This window comes from Prionailurus bengalensis, chromosome A3 (assembly GCF_016509475.1).
Source record: "Prionailurus bengalensis isolate Pbe53 chromosome A3, Fcat_Pben_1.1_paternal_pri, whole genome shotgun sequence".
In the NCBI taxonomy this organism is placed as follows: domain Eukaryota; kingdom Metazoa; phylum Chordata; class Mammalia; order Carnivora; family Felidae; genus Prionailurus; species Prionailurus bengalensis.
Window position 1 is genome coordinate 73,177,241 of NC_057354.1, and position 18,102 is coordinate 73,195,342.

The following is an 18,102-nucleotide window of genomic DNA, read 5'->3' on the forward strand; positions in this document are numbered from 1 at the left end:
GTGGCATACTTGCCATTTGAAAGGTGAAATTTTGCCCATTTGGATATTCTTGAAGGTTTCTTCTCAAGCCAGCCACCTTGATTCCCCAGTTCATGCCACCTGATGCAGATAGATGCTCCGCAGCCAGAGGCCTCCACCCACCTGGGAGGTAGCTGGTAGTTAAAGGAAAGGCCTTGGGCTGCAATATCAGCACCCCTATTCTTCCTGGAGGATCTGGGAGAATTCAATTGAGGAGGAAGGGAGGGGGCAACCTATCAAATTCTCAAATCCTCATGGAGGGCAAATGAACAGAGGATCAGAGGACTCAGAGAAGGCTTTGATTCTCCTTTTAGGAATGGTTAAAGATGGGGTGCCTGGTGGGCTCAGTCAGTGAAACATGCAACTCTTAATCTCAGGGTTGCAGGGTTCAAGCCCCATGTTGGGTGTAGAGATTACTTTAAACGATTAGACAAGTCCTTTAAAAAAAATTTTTTTTTAATGTTTATTTATTTTTGAGAGAGAGACAGAGACAGAGCATGAGCAGGGGAGAGGTAGAGAGAGAGGGAGACACAGAATCCAAAGCAGGCCCTATGCAGCACAGACCCTGATGCAGGACTTGAACTCACAAGCTGTGAGAGCATGACCTTAGCCAAAGTCAGATGCTTAACCGACTGAGCTACCCAGGCACCCCAAGATGAGATAAATTCTTTTAAAAAAGTGGGGGGAATGGTTAAAGTGATCACATCTACACTCCAACAGCTATGACACAGTTCAGGGAATGTTTTCAGATAACTTTTCCAGCTTTCCCAAAAAATCTATCTATCAGATGGTGCAAACCGTCCTCCCCAATGGGTGAAATCCCACGTTCTTCTCAAATTTAGGTAACCCACCACCTTAAGAAACTTAGACCTATAAATATTTTTGTTTCTACCACAGAGTCCTGCAGCAATTAGAAATCCAATGTACGACATTCTCAGATTGCTGTGGTCCAGGGTCCCATTTGGAGAGAATCCTGAGATTAAATTACTTGCAGCTGAGGCAGGCCCACGTTTAGCCAGTATATATTGCATCAAACCCCAGCACTCCTGCTTGGTTACTCCTGGGAAGGCTTCAGAAGAGCTTTTCAAAGCAGACCTCATAAAAACAAACACCCCCACTACGACCCCCATCTTCTGTCCCCTTAAAAAAACAAACAACAATACCGCTCTGTTCACCAAACACAGGGGGATTTTCTGTTTAAAGTATCTTTTCTTATTTCATATTGGCAGGACTTGTTAAGGAACCGATGGCTTTCAAGTTGCATGAACTCTGAAACAAAAACATATAAGAATCCAGGTGCTTAAAACTTCCTCAAACTTAGATACCTCCTTACAACCTTCATCTAAAAAAAGTCTTTTTAAAGTTTTATTAAAGCAATTTCAGTTAAAAAAAAAAAAGGTGCTTTTGGCCCCATATTTTGACTCATTATGTTTGAGTGTAAAGCTAGTAAGTAAAATGTCATAAGATCCTATTTCCCTTTTCAGACTTAGAAACAAACTTAGAAACTTGGTGTCAGATCTGAGTTTGAATTCTGTTTTCATCACTTACTAGCTGTAAGACCTCAGACAAGTAACCCAACCTCTTTGTGCCTCAATTTCCTCATTGGTAAGATAGAGTAATAAAAGTACAAATACATGTAATAAACGAACAAGTAATAAATAAAATGAGTATGTGTACTTAGCGGAGTGCCTAGAGATATATGTGAGTGACAAAAATAACAGTGTTAAAACAATAACAAAAAATTATTATACTTCATATCTCATGTAGGGGAAATACTAACTGAAATCGAGCAAATACAGTATTTCTTCATTTTTGTGATTCTTTACAGGCTCCAGTTTCAGTCTTAAATAAATGCTTACCATTAAAATTGAACTCTTGTTTACTCTAGCCTGCGTATAAAAGAAAAAACCCAAGAGAAGAAAACAGCCTGCCAACCATGAGAAGCGAGCAAGGAAGGAATTTCATTGCCTCCACAGCAAATGTTCAGATAGTCTGAGTGTTTTATTGTCATGCCCTGAGACACGGCATTTATGCTGCGGCTGGGCATCCCCACCTACTGAGAATCTGAGGGCCCAGGATGGGAAATGAGGACACTCCAACATCAAAAGTATGATTGGGGGGCAAAGTGGATAAGATCTAATCACTCAATCCAGACAGAAGAACTTCTCCTCAAACCAGTGGCATGTTAAACTTTTCTGACCTCTGTGGGGAAGTGATTTTTCTTCTCTTTGTTCCTCACCCATCAGCCTATGAATTTCTGCAATTTCTCAAATGAATTCTAGGCATGAATCTAGCCCACTTCTGGAATCCTTTACATAGGCTGGCAAACTATGTCACGTTGGGGGGTGGGGTTATCTTGAGGCAATGCCTCTCTGTCATTGCCAAGGTCATCTTTGGACTTCTGAAAGAATGACACCAGTCATGAAAATATTAGCCATGCCTGCCTTCTGCTCACAAGGGAGCACCAAGGCTTGCCACCCACACATACCAAGGCCATTGTGATGGAGGCACTATGGAAAGCCTGGAAGTTGGAGATTAGGCCTCACTTTGGATTCTCACTTGGTAGCATATTCCAAACTCTAGTTGCTTTTCTTCAGTTTTTCTCAGCCTAAATAGGGAGGATGCCAATAACTGGAGTCCCCATTGACAATACCTAGAACAAAGTTATCCAATAGAAACATAATGTGAACCACATATGCAATTTAAAAATTTTGGGGGGATGCCTGGGTAGCTCAGTTGGTTGAGCATCCGACTTCAGCTCAGGTCATGATCTCACGGTTCCTAGGTTCGAGCCTTACATTGGACTCTGTGCTGACAGCTCAAAGCCTGGAGCCTGCTTCAGATTCTGTGTCTCCATCTCTCTGTGCCCCTCCCCGGTTCATGTTCTCTCTCTCTCTCAAAAATAAATGAACATTAAAAATATTTTTAAATAGCCATATTTGAACAAATAAAAATAAATGGTAAAATTAATTTTAAAAATAGGTTTTAATGGGGCGCCTGGGTGGCGCAGTCGGTTGAGCGTCCGACTTCAGCCAGGTCACGATCTTGCGGTGCGTGAGTTCGAGCCCCGCGTCAGGCTCTGGGCTGATGGCTCGGAGCCTGGAGCCTGTTTCTGATTCTGTGTCTCCCTCTCTCTCTGCCCCTCCCCCGTTCATGCTCTGTCTCTCTCTGTCCCAAAAATAAATAAACGTTGAAAAAAAATTAAAAAAAAATAGGTTTTATTTAATCCTTCATAGCCAAGATAATTTCATAGCAACATAAAACAGATATTTAAAAAATTGAGATATTTTATATCCTTTTTTTTTTAACTAAGCCTGAACCTGGTGTGTATGTAGACGTCACAAAATTTACAGTTAAAGCAAGTACATTCGAATATCCAAGTTGTTCCAAATACAGTTAACATTTTTCTGATAACTCAAACCAAGAACTGATTTTTAAATTTAAATCTCAATTCATTAAAATTAGGTAAAATTGATGAGCACTGGATATTGTATGTAAGTGACAAATCACTAGATTCTACTTTTGAAACTAATATTACACTGTATATCAACTAACTAAACTTGAAATTAAAACTTCAAATATTAAAAATTAAGTAAGTAAGTAAGTAAGTAAAATTAGAAATTCAGTTCTCTGTCACTCCAGCTACATTTCTTTTTTTTTTTTTTTTTTTAATTTTTTTTTCAATGTTTATTTATTTTTGGGACAGAGAGAGACAGAGCATGAACGGGGGAGGGGCAGAGAGAGAGGGAGACACAGAATCGGAAGCAGGCTCCAGGCTCCGAGCCATCAGCCCAGAGCCTGACGCGGGGCTCGAACTCACGCACCACGAGATCGTGACCTGGCTGAAGTCGGACGCCCAACCGACTGCGCCACCCAGCCGCCCCACTCCAGCTACATTTCTAGCGGCTATTATTGTATGAGACACTGCAGGCTGAGAAAATAAAGAAAAAGTGCATGATGTTTTATGGAGAGGTCTTCTGCTGCTACATCCTCAAGTGCTATATGCCAAAGGGAGGGTCCGATAACTTTTTCTAGTTTGTTCCCAAAACAATACGGACTCAGAATCCCTTTAACATTTCTGTGGTGGGATAATTAGAATCAAGCTGTCTGAAAATAAGCAAGTGGAATAATCAACTTACATATATGAGAGATACATGGTGACAAACCCTTTCTCAAGTCATGCATTGTAGGAAAGTTTTAAAGAATATGCAGAAGCCTATTCACCAGATGGGACAAGTGGTTGGTTGGTTATTGAAAAATAATGTTAAATGAGAAATAAAAAAGATTTTCACTTTTGAATTATATTTTTTTTAATTGGGGTGAAATCCAGATAACCTAAAACTAACCATTTTAAAGCAGACATTTCAGTAGCATTTACTATAGTCATTATGTTGTGTAACTACCACCTCTACATAATTCTAAAACACTTTCATCGCCCAAAATAAAATTTCATACCAATTAGGTATGAAATTAAGTATACCCCATTCACTCCCCTGCTCCTCTCCCAGTCCCTGGCAACCACCAATCTGTGTTCTATCTCTGTGGATTTACCTATTCTGGATATTTCATATAAATGGAATCATATAATATTGACTTTTTGTGTCTTTTTTTCCCACATTATAGCATGTATCAGTGCTTTATTCCTTTTATGGCCAAATACTCTTCCATTGTATGTATATACCATATTTTGATTCATCCATTGTTGGACATTTGGGTTGTTTCTACCTTTTGACTATTGTGAATAGTGCTATTATGAACATCTGTGTACAAGTGTTTGCGTGATACCTGTTTTCTGGACTTTGGGGCATATAGTTGGGAATGGAACCGCTGGATCATGTGGTGATCCTGTTTAACTATTTGAGGAACTGCCAAACTCTTTTCCACAACATCTGCACCATTTTACATTCCCACCAGCAATATATGAGGCTTCCATTCCTCTACATCTTGCTGAATTTTCTTTTCATTCATACTTGTTATTTTCTTTTTCTTTTTCTTTTTTTTTTTTTAAAGTAAAGCTATGGCCTAAATGGGTGATGAGCATTAAAGACGGCACTTGTTGGGATGAGCACTGGGTGTTATATGTAAGTGATGAATCACCAAATTCTACTCCTGAAATTATTATTACACAACATGTTATCTAACTGGGACTTAAATAAAATAAAAAAAAATTAAAGCTATCCTTGTGGGTGTAAAATACTGTTTCATAGTGGTTTTGATTTGCATTTCTCTAATGACTAATGATGTTGAACATATTTTCATGTGCTCATAGGCAATTTGTATTATCTTCTTTGGAGAAAATTCTGTTTGAGTCCTTTGCCCATTTTTTAATTGAGTTGTCTTTTTGTTGTTGAGTTGTAAGAGTTCTCTATGTATTTTGGATACTAGACCCTTATTAGATGTGTAATTTGCAAATCTTTTCTCTTATTTTCTAGATTGCTTTTTCATTTTCTTGGTAATACCCTTCGATGCACAAAAGTTTACAATTTCGATAAGTCCAACTTGTCTGTATTTATTGTTGTTTGTCATGCTTTTGGTGTCACATCTAACAATTCATTGCCTAATCCATGAGGCACATTTTGAAAAAATAACAATAGATTTATATCTGGAAAAAGACATAAAATTTTACTTTACTTGAAACATGAATTTAAATTTACCTGCTAATCAGTTGATAGTCAAAAGGTTTCTTCCAACATGTTTACTGAGTGAAAGACCACTTATTTTTGCATAAGCCACAACTATCTGATAGTTTGATTTAAGTTGACTAAGAATTTAGAGACGCTTGCAAAGCAACCTGACTCCAGACATTTCAAAGTTTTTATGATTTCCATTCTTCCCTAAATTTTAGTGTTATCTTGCCCACATATAATTTGATGCAGTATTTTTAGCCTTTAACAGACATTTAAATAATATGCAACTTAGGGGCACATGGGTGGCTCATTTGGTTAAGTGTCTGACTTTTGATTTCAGCTTAGGTCATGATCTCAGGCTTCATGAGATCAAGCCCTGCACTGGGCTCTGAGTTAATAACATGGAGTCTGCTTGGTATTCTCGCTCTCCCTTTCTCTCTGCCCTCCCTTCATGTGCATGTGCACACTCTCTTCTCCCCCATCCCTCTGCTCAAAATAAGTAAATAAACTTTAAAATATGCAAATTAGTTATCGCTGAAATAAGTCTCTTTGCACACTCATATTTATTTGGCTTATGTGATGCTTAATTACAATAAGAATAATTACTAAATAAAATAGGTATAACTATAACAAGTATAACTGGCATAAATAAATTTGGGAATAAACCCAACTGACTTGGTAAGTACATAGCACGATGGCAGGAACTGAAAAATACAGTTGTAGCAGAATACAGCCCACTGTCAAAGTGTGCTTGGTGTGCTATGGACATCAATCTGCCCACAATACAGAGGGAATGAATTGTGTAATCCAAATGTGTTAACTGAAGAAGAGTTAAGAGAGCAGTTATTCTATTATTCTAGAGGTCTCAATTTAAAATTATTTAAAACATTTTTTAAACATTTTTAAACCTTGTGGTAACAAATACATAAAATTTACCATTTTAACCCTTTCAAGTGTACAGTTCAATGGCATAAAGTACATTCACATTGTTGTGCAAACATTACAACCATCAATCTCAAGAAGTTTTTCATCTTGCAAAACAAAACTGCTTCTTAATAATAATGCAATGTCAAGCACACAGCTCTGCTATGCTATCTTCTAAGCAGATACCAGTGGCTCTTCATAGCAGTGTGACCTTGGGCAACTTATTTAACCTACTGTTGTCTTCAGTTTTCTAATCTATAAGATGGGATTAATATCTACCCCACAGGACTAACAAAAAGGACAAAAAATATATTTTTTAAAGCATTTTAAAAACTGAAAGCATTTTACAATTGCTACTTACATTTATTTTTATTAATAGAAAATTTGAGGAGACTTTCATAGAAAGCTAGGCTTCTTATTCTCATCACTTTATAAATATTATTTCTACATATTTAGATTATTCAGATTTATTATCCCACATATATCTTACTTGTTTATTGATTGATTGTATCCCCTACTAGAAAGGAAAATCCATGAAGGCAGTGATTTTTTTCTATTTTGCCCATTGCTCTATTTCATGGTCTAGAACAGATCAAAGTATATATATTTCCTGAATAAATGAGAGAATGAATTATTTCATACATCAGTAAATGTGTTATTAGTGCTTTAATATTAGTGCTTTAATATTAAAAACTATTAATTCATGATATTGATAGTTCAAACATGTAAGTCTTTACATCTTCCCAGTGCTAAATTAATATGTCTGAAGAAGCCCCAAATAGAACATTTCTACTATGAGGAAACTTCCAGACTAGTTCAGAGTTGAAAGGAAGTCAAGTAGTAGGAGTAAATAGAAATGTAGGAGTAAATAGGAGTAATAGGAGTAAATAGAAATGAAAAACATTTATTCAAATGTTCAAAATGTGTTCTCAATTTCAAATTTTAGGGTATTATCAATAGAATAAAAGATGGGTTTTAATTGGGTTGATTTAATGTAACCAAGGAAATACTTTAAGCACCAGTCTCTCTTTTCTAAATAAAACAGGCAGACAATACTATTGTTTGTCAATATCCGGTTTCAAGTGTAGCTATGGGACTTGCTTTGGCAAATGAAATGTGAGTGGAGGTAACCTTACGTCATTTCTGGGTGGAAGTATTTAGTTGCTGGTACTTAACCCTCCATCATAGTCTTTCCTTACAATGGAGATTGTGCAAGTACCCACTGACATGGAGGTACCATAATATTAACATATTCTATAATGCTGAGCTGACACATAGAAGACAGCTTCGCCCAAGAGACAGTCTCTTGGAACCACAGTTGATTTGATATCAGCAATAAATTAACTCGTTGATTTGGAACTCGTGTGCTATACTGAGATTTGGGAACTGTGTATTATAACATCATAATTTAGTCTGTAGTGACATATATATATAGACAATCTTTTCGTCTACATTTTGAATGGGAAGTTAAAATAACAATTTGTATCTGCAAAAGTTTTGTAATAAAGTACTATTTCTATGGGAGACAAAGACATATATAATCACGTGGCTTCAAAAATGGAGAGTAATAGTATAGTATGTTACAGACATGATTATCAATGAGTTCTAGGTTCCTTTAAATCATCTTGATTTCTATTGTGAGGAAGAACTCAACAAAGCAGCTTCTGACATATTTGAGAATAATCCTTTTGAGTTACCATCATTACTAAGGCTTTTTATCCTTTTCTAGATTATTGCCTTTCACAGAGATATAGGTCTTCACCAATAATCTCTCCATATTTAGACTCTTTTATTTGTCCTGTTACTTTTTTTTGGTCAGTGGTACACTGGGCTCTTCTAGATGATTTTTTTTCCACCAAAAAAATTCAAAATTGTGAGGTATTTATAGTGAAAGTCTGATGAAAACTCAGGTATTTGTAGTGAAACTTTGAATCCTTGCCTTTCACATTTTTGAAATACTTATTGGCACTTTACTAGAGTACCTTGCTAGGGTTGTGTGTGGCCTCCCTTTTTGAAAGAAATTTTTAAAAATTAAGTGGGAGTGGAATGGGGTAGGGGAGGTGACTCATCCATTAAATGGAGATTTATTCAAGTACTGTTATCTGTGATAAAGGAAGCTGTTAAGAGTCACCATTTCAGAGTAACACTGCAAGAATTTAAACAGGCATTTTCCACAATTGCCATTGTTTTCTTTGGTATTTCATTAACATTGTGGGTAGGGACTGCTGAGGGCTATGGAGCAAAATAAGTGAAAGGGAAACAACTTTCATTCCTGGTGGATTTCCTGTATTACCTAATGAGGGCAGCCACTTACGTGTTGATTCTGTACAATTCAATTCAACAAATATTTTTGAGCACCTCCTAAGCGCCTGCTATGTGCAAAACAGTGAACAAACAGCCAAAAGAACCCCGTCTTTGGAGAGTTCACCTTCTGGCGGTGTTGATCAACCCTCTGGGAAAAATATTAAATTACTTGCCTTTCTCAATTTTTTTTTCATATATATCAAAAGTAAACATTGATCCAAACATCCAAACTGATGGTGAAGCGCTAAAAGGAAGAATCATCTTCACTCTGCTGGAACAATTTCATTTACATTTACTTAAAAATATATTCATTTAAAAAATACATGCAAAAATATAAACCCACCAGGCCTCGGGTCTATTGATTTGAGATAGAAGCATGATCTAAATTGTCTTTTTTTTTTGTCTTTATTCAGCGGTTGAGGTCAGATCTTTAGGGAGAGAAGCCTTTGGGCGTAGTCAAAGGAGAAGGGCCCTCTTGAAAGCTTGCAGTGCAGCCGTTGGCTACCTACAAGGCAGGCAGAACGTCAGTTTCCCCCGACTCTGCTCTCTAAAGAGCGTTTCTATTCGTGGACATGGTGATGACACCATCCTTTCTCCCCAACAGTGGCGGTTCCATAATTTCTACATAGCCTGGGGACTGACTGGGTGGGCAAGCTGGTTGGGAAGAGGCGTTAGCACTTGACAAAAACTCGAGTTAACGGCCGGTATCCGTCTCAGGGTTTTTGGGTAGGGGAAGAAAACAAATCCTAAAACCATCGCGGGGCTTGCCCTGCTGCCTGAACGACCCCACTCCGCACGGGTGGCTCGGGAAAAGAACTCGGTTTTAGGTTGAAGTGAGCCAGAACGCCCAGAGGCAGGAGTTGGACAAACCACTTGTAGGGACTGTCCGCCCTGAGGGACACGGTGAAGAAGCACTCACAAATCGGGGGAAGATCGTGATTTCACCGAGGAACAACCCTCTGCCCCCACCGCCCAACGTTTCCCACGGAGAGGTCACTGTGGCTCTTCATGAGGCTGGGCGGAACCTATAAAGCATCACCAACTATATCTAAAACCAAAACAGCCAAAGGACGCTCTAAAACCTCTCTCAACAATCTCCAGCGCGTTCCAAACGCCAACATCGCGGGCGAAAAGAGGCTGCACAAATCACGTAGAAAATTAGGCTGCCCCTTTCTAAAGCGATAATCAAATTAGCCTCAAATTAAACGTGAAATTGGCCCTCGCCGGCTGTGGGGGACAAAGCCCCCATTGTCCCTTCGCCCGGGTAACGGCGGCGGCGGCGGTGCCCACCCAGGCCAGGCCAGCCTGGCGGGTCCCCGCGGCATATGACGAGGTAGGCGCCAGCCCGGAGGAGAGCCTCAGCTGGGGAGTGCGTGGACGCGCCGGAGGTTCGGCTGGCGCGCGCTGCAGGCGCTGGGTGGGCGGCTGCGGGGCTCCCGACAGGCGCCGAGGGTAGGAGAGGGAGGAACTGAAGGAGGGAGGAGCGGTGAGCGGAGAGGAGTGTGGAGGGTGTGCGGGAGAGATCGTGTGCGCGCGCGTGTGTGTGCGCGCTCCCGGCGCCCGCGCGCTCTCTCTCCCCGCCCCTAGCCCCCTCCCGGCCTGCTCCCTCCCCTCCTCCCCCCGCCCCGCGCTCCCGCCCAGCCCCCGGAATCAGTGCAGCTGTTGCCGTGCAGGCTGCGGATTCCTCCAGTCCCTCCCTCGGCCGCCTCTCCGCCCGGAGCGAGCGCGCAGCCCCGCGCAGCAGCGCCCACCGGTCCCGTCCTGTGAGCCCCGGCCCCAGCCGCGGACAGCCCCGCGGAGTCGCCTCCCGGCCCACCCGCCCGGCCGCCGAGGAGCGGGAGGAGGACGGGACCCCGGCGCCCCCACCCCCTTATCCTCGGGAGGTAGGTGGGGGGCCTAGGCTGGAAGATGCCAACTCACTGGGGCTGCCTCCCGGGCGGGCTCCTGGGCGGCGGGAGGACAGGGGGAGGGGCGCGGGCCCAGGTCCGGAGGACGCCGCTGCCCCGCCAATGCCCTGCGCCTGGGGAGCGGCGTGGGGGCAGGGAGGCTGCGGAGCAGGGGCGGGGGCGGCGCGAGGAGCCTTGATCTCCAGTGCTTATTAGTACGCGGGCTATGCGGACAGGGGCGGCAGGCTCCGCAGTGAGGCGAACGCAGCTCCCCCGTGCGCACCGCGGCCGCCCAGCCCCATCTTCGGACGCAGCGGCGCGGATTCCTCCCTGCCTCCGCCGCCTACTCCCTCCAGCGGGGCGCAGCGGCCCCTGGTGCGGGGGTGGGTGCGGAGTGGGCAGCACGCTGGGCGTATTTTCGGGTGCCCTCCCTGCGGCCGGGGCTGGTGGGGAGCGGGGGCGGCGTTGACAGGGCCGGGCTGTGCGCGTAACGGTACGGGGGATGCGGCCAGGCGTGGTCCCCGCTGCGCTGCGCTGCAGCTGAACCGGAGGCGGCGGCCGGGCGCCCCCCCCCCCCCCCGCCCTTCCCGGCGCCCGCCCCCCGCCCTCCCTGCCGTCCCCACTCTCCCAGGGCTGGGCGTGAGCCGCCTCGGGCGCGGAGCGGCGGTGGCGCCCGCCCTTCAGCTCCAGCCACCGGCTCTTCAACAGGTTTGTATCAGCGCGGTGACCCTCCGGGCTGGCCTTTGGGGTGGTGGGCTGGAAGCCCCTCTCGTCTTCATCTCTCACACCACGCCCGCGGCCCTCCTTTTTGGGGGGAGCCTTCTCTTTGTTTTTGTGAGAGGAGAGATGCCAAGTGTCTGCCGTCAGATGGGGAGGGGAGTGTTGTGGATGTCAGTATACGAAACCAAGTCCATTATTTTTCAAGTCAAAAGCAGGGCCACAGAGCGAGGAGAGGGCGAGTGTGACGGTGCTTCAGCAGAGGAGAAAAATGGATTCGGTGGGGTTTATTTGGGCGGGGATGTGCTTTTTTGGCAAGATGGATGGCTCCCAGTGCCCTCGCCGTGATGCAGCACAATGCAGCAGTATCGCAGCCTCCCCTGGTTCTCGCTGCCGGGGCTTGGCACGGCCACTCGGCGCCTGCGGCCCCCGCCCGGCCCCACCCAGGCCCGGGGCTGCCCTTGGCCGAGGCTGGGAGCTGCTTCTACCTTGTCATGCTGCTTCAGCTGGATGTGGCGTCAGGAGGACCAGGTCACCTAGCAGTGAGGGGGGGAGTCTGCTGTTTGGGGTGAGACCTCCCGCCCCGCCTGTCGGGCTGTGCTGGGAAGAAGGGGCGTCCTGCAGCGCCAATGCAGGCTGAGGGAGCCGGCCTGCGGTTGCGGACGGGAATCTGATCTTCGACCTAGGGACCTGAGCCGTAGGGAGGGGCTGCAGGGAGGACAGGCCCGGGGGTGTGCAGAGGCAGTGGTGCAGTCAGTATTGGGAGTCGCAGTGTTTTCTGTGCATTACCCATAATCTGTGACTGCAACCCAGCTATCCATCGATTTCTTCATATGTGAAAAGTTGATTAATTGTAGCTTCACAGCGATGACATTACAGTACCTCTGTCTTTGGTTAATACTAAGAATATGAATCTTTCCTATAGGAAACCATTTTTTTGAAATGAAATGATTGGTGTGTTTTAGTTCTTATGTCTCTGAGACATTTCTAAAAATACTAACATTCAGTAAGTTGTTTTAAAAAGGAACGTATTTTTTGATGGATTAAAAATTGTTTCTTTAACCTGTATTTGCTGTACTAACATCATTTGCTTTTTTCTGTAAATCAAGTACAGTTGCATATTTGGATTCTTTACTGAGGATTATTAGGTAAGTTAGTGTCATGATTGTCGGTCAGTTGGTATTCAGATTGATTTAGATAGCCAAGTGTCCAGTCATGACTAATGGAATTATCATGGTAACTGACTGCACTTGTGTTTGTTTATATGTATTTTTTGCATACATATTTTTTGCAGATGTGGCTGGGGAGGGAGACCAAGAGAAAGGGGAGACCACCAAGGCCTCGGTGTCTGGTATTTGGTCAGAGGAGATGATTCCCAGTGTCCTCATCTGTTTAGTCTGGGAACATTGGGAATTTCTCTTCTAAATGCTGCTTCCACAATTCATTTATTCAGTGTGCGATGGCAAATAGGATACATCTAAATGTCACCTCAGGCTCTTCTAAAATGTTTAAGTGAAAAAGAGAATTTCCGTATGCTAACTGGAAGGGAAGGTCAGTGTTTCAATGCAAGGGCGTATCTACTTTTATTTTTAAAAACTCTCTAATGAATCCAGCTTAGTCGCATTTGATTTTATGGGGCTCTTCAGAGGAGAACTGAATTTAAATTGTGTGGTTTATGTGCATTATTTTGAATTTCTCTAATAGATGGCCATTAAGATACAGAATTGTTTTTAAATTTGGATTTCATCGTTGCTCTGGTTGTATAAAATTGTGATGCCTACGGATGGTTGGGAGTATTGTTTCCATGGATTATCCAGACATTTTGGATTTATTATGTTGTAAAAAAATATCCTGTGTTGATGGTACAGGGGGTTTAGCTGTTCTGACGTACACACCAGGTGCAGAATTCTGTTAGGTTATGCTGTTTGTAACTCTGTCATCTCTGGACTAACCAAACCCTTCATCTGAGAGTAGCATTGGGGCCATGAGGAAACTGCTGTCATTTGGCCGTCTCCTTCTGTGCAGGCTTTCTGTGCAGAGCATCTCTGGGGTGAGACTAGTAACAACAGTCTGTGATGTTGTAGGAGCAAGTGAGAAGACTTCACTCTCTACTTGTGACACATCCTTAGCAGAGACTTGGCACTGGCGTTTCCTTGGAAGAGTCTGTTTGAGTGGTTATTGAGTGCTGTATGAAAGCATGACTCTACATGTAGAAGTACTATTTTGAGATGGAAGGATTTTACTACTACTAAACAAACAGACATGATGAGTGAATATTATTTGATGTGGTTTTTGTTAAAAAAATAAGCTTTTCATTTTAAGAGTATATTCTTAGGAGTCTAAAGCTATACACACACATGTATATATACAGTGATGTGATGCTCCTTTAATTATTCTGGGCCCTGACCAATATCTGCATTATAATCAGTCTTTAACTAATGTTCTGTGGCTTTCCTTAGGGTAGTCCTGGTTTCCTCAATACTATTGGGAAACCATTTTTCCATTAGGAAGGGACTAATATGTCTTCTGGAAAGACTACTTCTGTTGGTTTGTGGAAGTGAGTAAAACCCCTCATGGTTTCTCTTTTAAATTTTCAGTCCTTGCTGTCTCCCAAAGCACCTTTTCTTTGCAAAAGACCTAGTTTAGTATTCTTGATTTTTCTTTTTTTTTTTTTTAATGTTTTGTTTTATGGGGGGGGCGGGGCAGAAAGAGAGGGAAACAGATCATCCCAAAAAGGCTCCCTGCTGTCAGTGCAGAGCCCATGTGAGGCTCAAACTCACAAACTGTGAGTTCATGACCTGAGCCGCAATCAAGAGTCAGATGCTTAACCCACTGAGCCACCCAGGCACCCCTTCTTGATTTTTCTGATAACAGTAATCCTGTACCCAAGTTTATATAGTGTAGGAGTAGTATCGTCAATTTCTGTATCTTAGTGGGTAAAATGAAACTATCCCAGTTAGAGGCACCCATACTTCTGTTTTTAGACATTACCCCAAAATGCGTTTTCATAATGTATTGATATGGTATGGTAGTAAGGTTTGTGGAACAGTAACATCAGGAGTTATAAATACAGATTCTTAGAGGTCTCATTCCAGATCCACCCCATCAGAATTTGCATTTTAACTAGACCCCTAAGTGACTTATATGCATGTTAAATGGAGAAACTGCTCTACTTCTTCAGCTAAGGGATCTCTGTATCAGAAGGTTCCTTCTGGTATCTTTCTTTTGTCTTTTGCTAAAGTATCAGCACGTTTTTCCCTTTTTGTTATTAAGTGGTATTGAGGAAAGGGATGCACTGACTGTAAATCACTTAATACAGGAGTACATTGTAAAGTTCTTTAATCTTTAGGTGGAAGACCCTTACTTTTTGTAGTTTATTTAGATTAGTCAAGTTTTTTAGTTCTTTTCTAGAACACTTCTAAAGCTGGTAAACAATATGCCCTCCCTGCCTAGAGAAAAAGGCCTTGGCTTTGAGACAGCAGAACTGGAGTCTGGAAAGCTTGCCTGACTGAGTGCAAGGTGTCCCCTCTGGTCCCTTTGCTCTCCTCTGACTGACATCTTGTTCTCTGTTGTCAGTTACTTCTGGTATGTTCGGTGTCCTGCCCCTCTGGTCCATTGCTTTCTTGAAGTTTTTTATTAAATGATTTGTACATACAAAATAATGCTCATAAAAGATATGTTACAGAATCATAAACCAGTGGACACTCAGACAAGCACCACCTAGTAGAGGAAAAACCTTATCATTGTACATTCATAATCCCTTGAGTGATTCTCTGTCATCCCATCTGAAGCAACCACTGTCCTGAGTTTTAGGCTTATCCTTCCCTTGTTCTTCTTTATGGGTTACCCTTTAAAGTTTTTTAATTTAGTATGTTTTTGAAGTTTATGTAAAAGGAATGATACTTCATGTATTTTTCTGTGTCTGGTGAACTTTTATTTATTTATTTATTTTTAATTTTTTTAATGTTTATTTATTTCTGAGACAGAGAGAGACAGAGCATGAGCGGGGGAGGGGCAGAGAGAGAGGTAGACACAGAATCTGAAGCAGGCTCCAGGCTCTGAGCTGTTAGCACAGAGCCTGATGCGGGTCTCGAACTCACAGACTGTGAGATCATGACCTGAGCCGAAGTGGGACGCTTAACTGACTGAGCCACCCAGGTGCCCCTCTGTGTCTTGAACTTTTAGATTAACATTTTATTCCTGGGATTCATTCATTTTGTGGCTGTGGTTCATTCATTTTTACTGCTGTATAGTATTCCACTACAGTTTATTTATTCCTTTTACTGTAGATAGAGATTTGGATTGATCCCAGTTTTTTGCTCTTACAAAAAGGCTGCTGTGAATGGGTCTTCTACATGTCTCTTAATACATATGAGGAGATAGATTTAAACATACATACACATATTATCTGCCTCTCTGAGGAGTGAAATTTGCTGGATGATAGAGTATGTGGATTGTCAACCTTACTAGATATGCCAAACTATTTTTCCCAAGTGGTTGTACTGTTTGTGTTCCTACTAGTAATGTATGTGTTATGATTAGTCCACAACTTTGCAACTACTTCATTTAACAGACTTTAAACTGTTGTCTAGTTGATATTTATGAAATGTCTCGTAGCGCTTTTTATTTGCCATTTCCCTGATTACTGAGGTTAAGTATCTATTTATATTATTGGCCATTTGGGTTCCTTCTTTTGTGAAGTCCCTGTTAAGTCTTTTGCCTGTTTATCTTTTAAATTTGTTTCTTACTGTTTTGTAGGAGTTCTTTATGTAGATTGCTTCCTAATCCCTGTGGATTATATGTGTTGCAAAAATTGCCTCCCAGTTTGTGTTTGTTTTTAAAAACTCTTCTTAGTTTCTTTTGATGAACAGTCGTTCATAATTTCAGTAGCGTCATAATCAGTTTTTGTCCTTTAAGGTTTATGAGGATAATTTTGTTATTGCAGAAAAATTTTTTTCAGTTGGGAAAGAGCATGAGTTTTGGAGTCAAACAGATCTGGGCTCAGATCCTAATGCTATTCTGTATTGTTCATGTGGCCATAGCTAGGTTCTAGCCTTGGGCTAGTTCGTTACTCTTGAAACCAGTTTCCTCATCAGTAAAATTGAAATGTTAATACTTCCTTATACAGTCGTGAGACCACAGTGTATGGTGCTAGGCACTTAGTAGGTGTTCAGTTAATAACAGTTCCTTTACTTTCTCTTCAAACTGCCTAAGCCATATGAGCCACTAACTTCTTTTAAATGCTTTCCCCAAACTACCTTAATATTTTTATGTCAAAAGAGGTATTAAAGCTTATTCTTTTATTTTTTAAAAGGCTGTTTTACCAATGGAATTTATATATTGATAAGCACAGGTTGTACGAGACCACTTGCTAGAAACTCTTTGTCAGCTCAGGTTCCCGTTCTTGAAAGTAGTATGATAGTTCTTTTTACCAAGAAGCATTTATACTACACTTCTCCCTTTGCTGCATCTCTAAGATTACTCTTCAGTATTAGTTTTTGATACACTTATTGGATACTGGATAATAATTACTGGATACCTTCTCTTGCTAGGGCTTGAAATTGGGTTGCAGTGATGGTGGTATGGGCTGGTTTAATGTTAAATAAGATTTAGTTCCTGAATCTAAGGACTGTATACTCTACTGAATAGAATATACTCTCTGTACATCCACAGAAGATAAAAAACCTCTTAATGATCTGGTGTGTGACTTTGGCAAGCCATTTACCCTTCTGTTCTGAGTTCTAAATTTGTAAAATGAAAAACTTAGATGAAATTATAGTGGGGGATAAAACCTGGCACATGAGTATCATTCCCTCTGTCCCTGGCAGATGTAGAAAATCAGCCCTGATACTTTTTCTGCGAAGTTGAGATAGAGCCTCAGTAACTTTCTCAATGCAGTGCTTCAGGCAGTGACTACCGGTTGATCAGATCTAATGCTTAATTTTTAAGATCCCATATACCCCTAATATTCTGTGATGGTAAGATATTGGAGTGACACAGCACTCTGGAAGAGTTGAGAATAGAGTGGAACAGGAAGAAACCAAAAGCAGGGAGACAAGAAATAGGTGATTGTGGGGGTCTGAAGGTTAAGGGAGCAGGTTATGGTGATAGCCAAGGATATGAGAAGGAGGGGAGAAAAGGGAGAAAGGCTGTGAAGGCCCAGTCCTGTGCCAGCTGTTTGTAGGGTACATGGATGGGAAGTGGAGCTAAGTGGATGAGGAGCTCAGGTGATAAAAGATTTCAAATTTGGATGATGACAAAGAGCATGGTTGGTGATGATGAGAGAAATAGACCCAGGAAAGAGTGGAAATCTGGTTGGTAAGAGAATCAGTTTTGTCTTTAAACATGTTGAATTTGAGATTCCAGTAGAACCCTGAGTGGAGATAATGGAGAAGTTGAGACACATCAGGGCTAGTGTGGCTCATGGGAGGCTGTTGGATGCAAGGGTCCCAAGTTTCAGGCTCTGGAGTTACACAACCTAGTGACTCCTTCTACAGGCTAAGTGACCTTGGACAAACTGCCTTAACCTGTCTGTGTGCCTCAGTATCTCCATCTGCATGGTGGTGGTATTGACAGTACTTGTCACAAAGGATCGTTAAAGTTAAGTGAGATAATCCACTGCCCAT

At 42.1% G+C, this 18,102-nt stretch overlaps 1 protein-coding gene across 2 annotated transcripts in view; it reads left to right on the plus strand.

Moving 5' to 3' along the window:
* Positions 1-10,265: 10,265 nt before the first annotated feature.
* Positions 10,266-18,102, plus strand: part of SPTBN1 (spectrin beta, non-erythrocytic 1) — a 199,962-nt gene continuing 192,125 nt past the window's right edge. The window contains exon 1 of one of the 2 annotated variants that reach the window (XM_043603387.1): positions 10,266-10,756. The gene's annotated coding sequence lies outside the window, so the exon portion shown is untranslated. Of the gene's footprint in view, positions 10,757-10,816; positions 11,468-18,102 lie in introns of those variants that run through there. The other variant, XM_043603388.1, reaches the window with a different exon arrangement.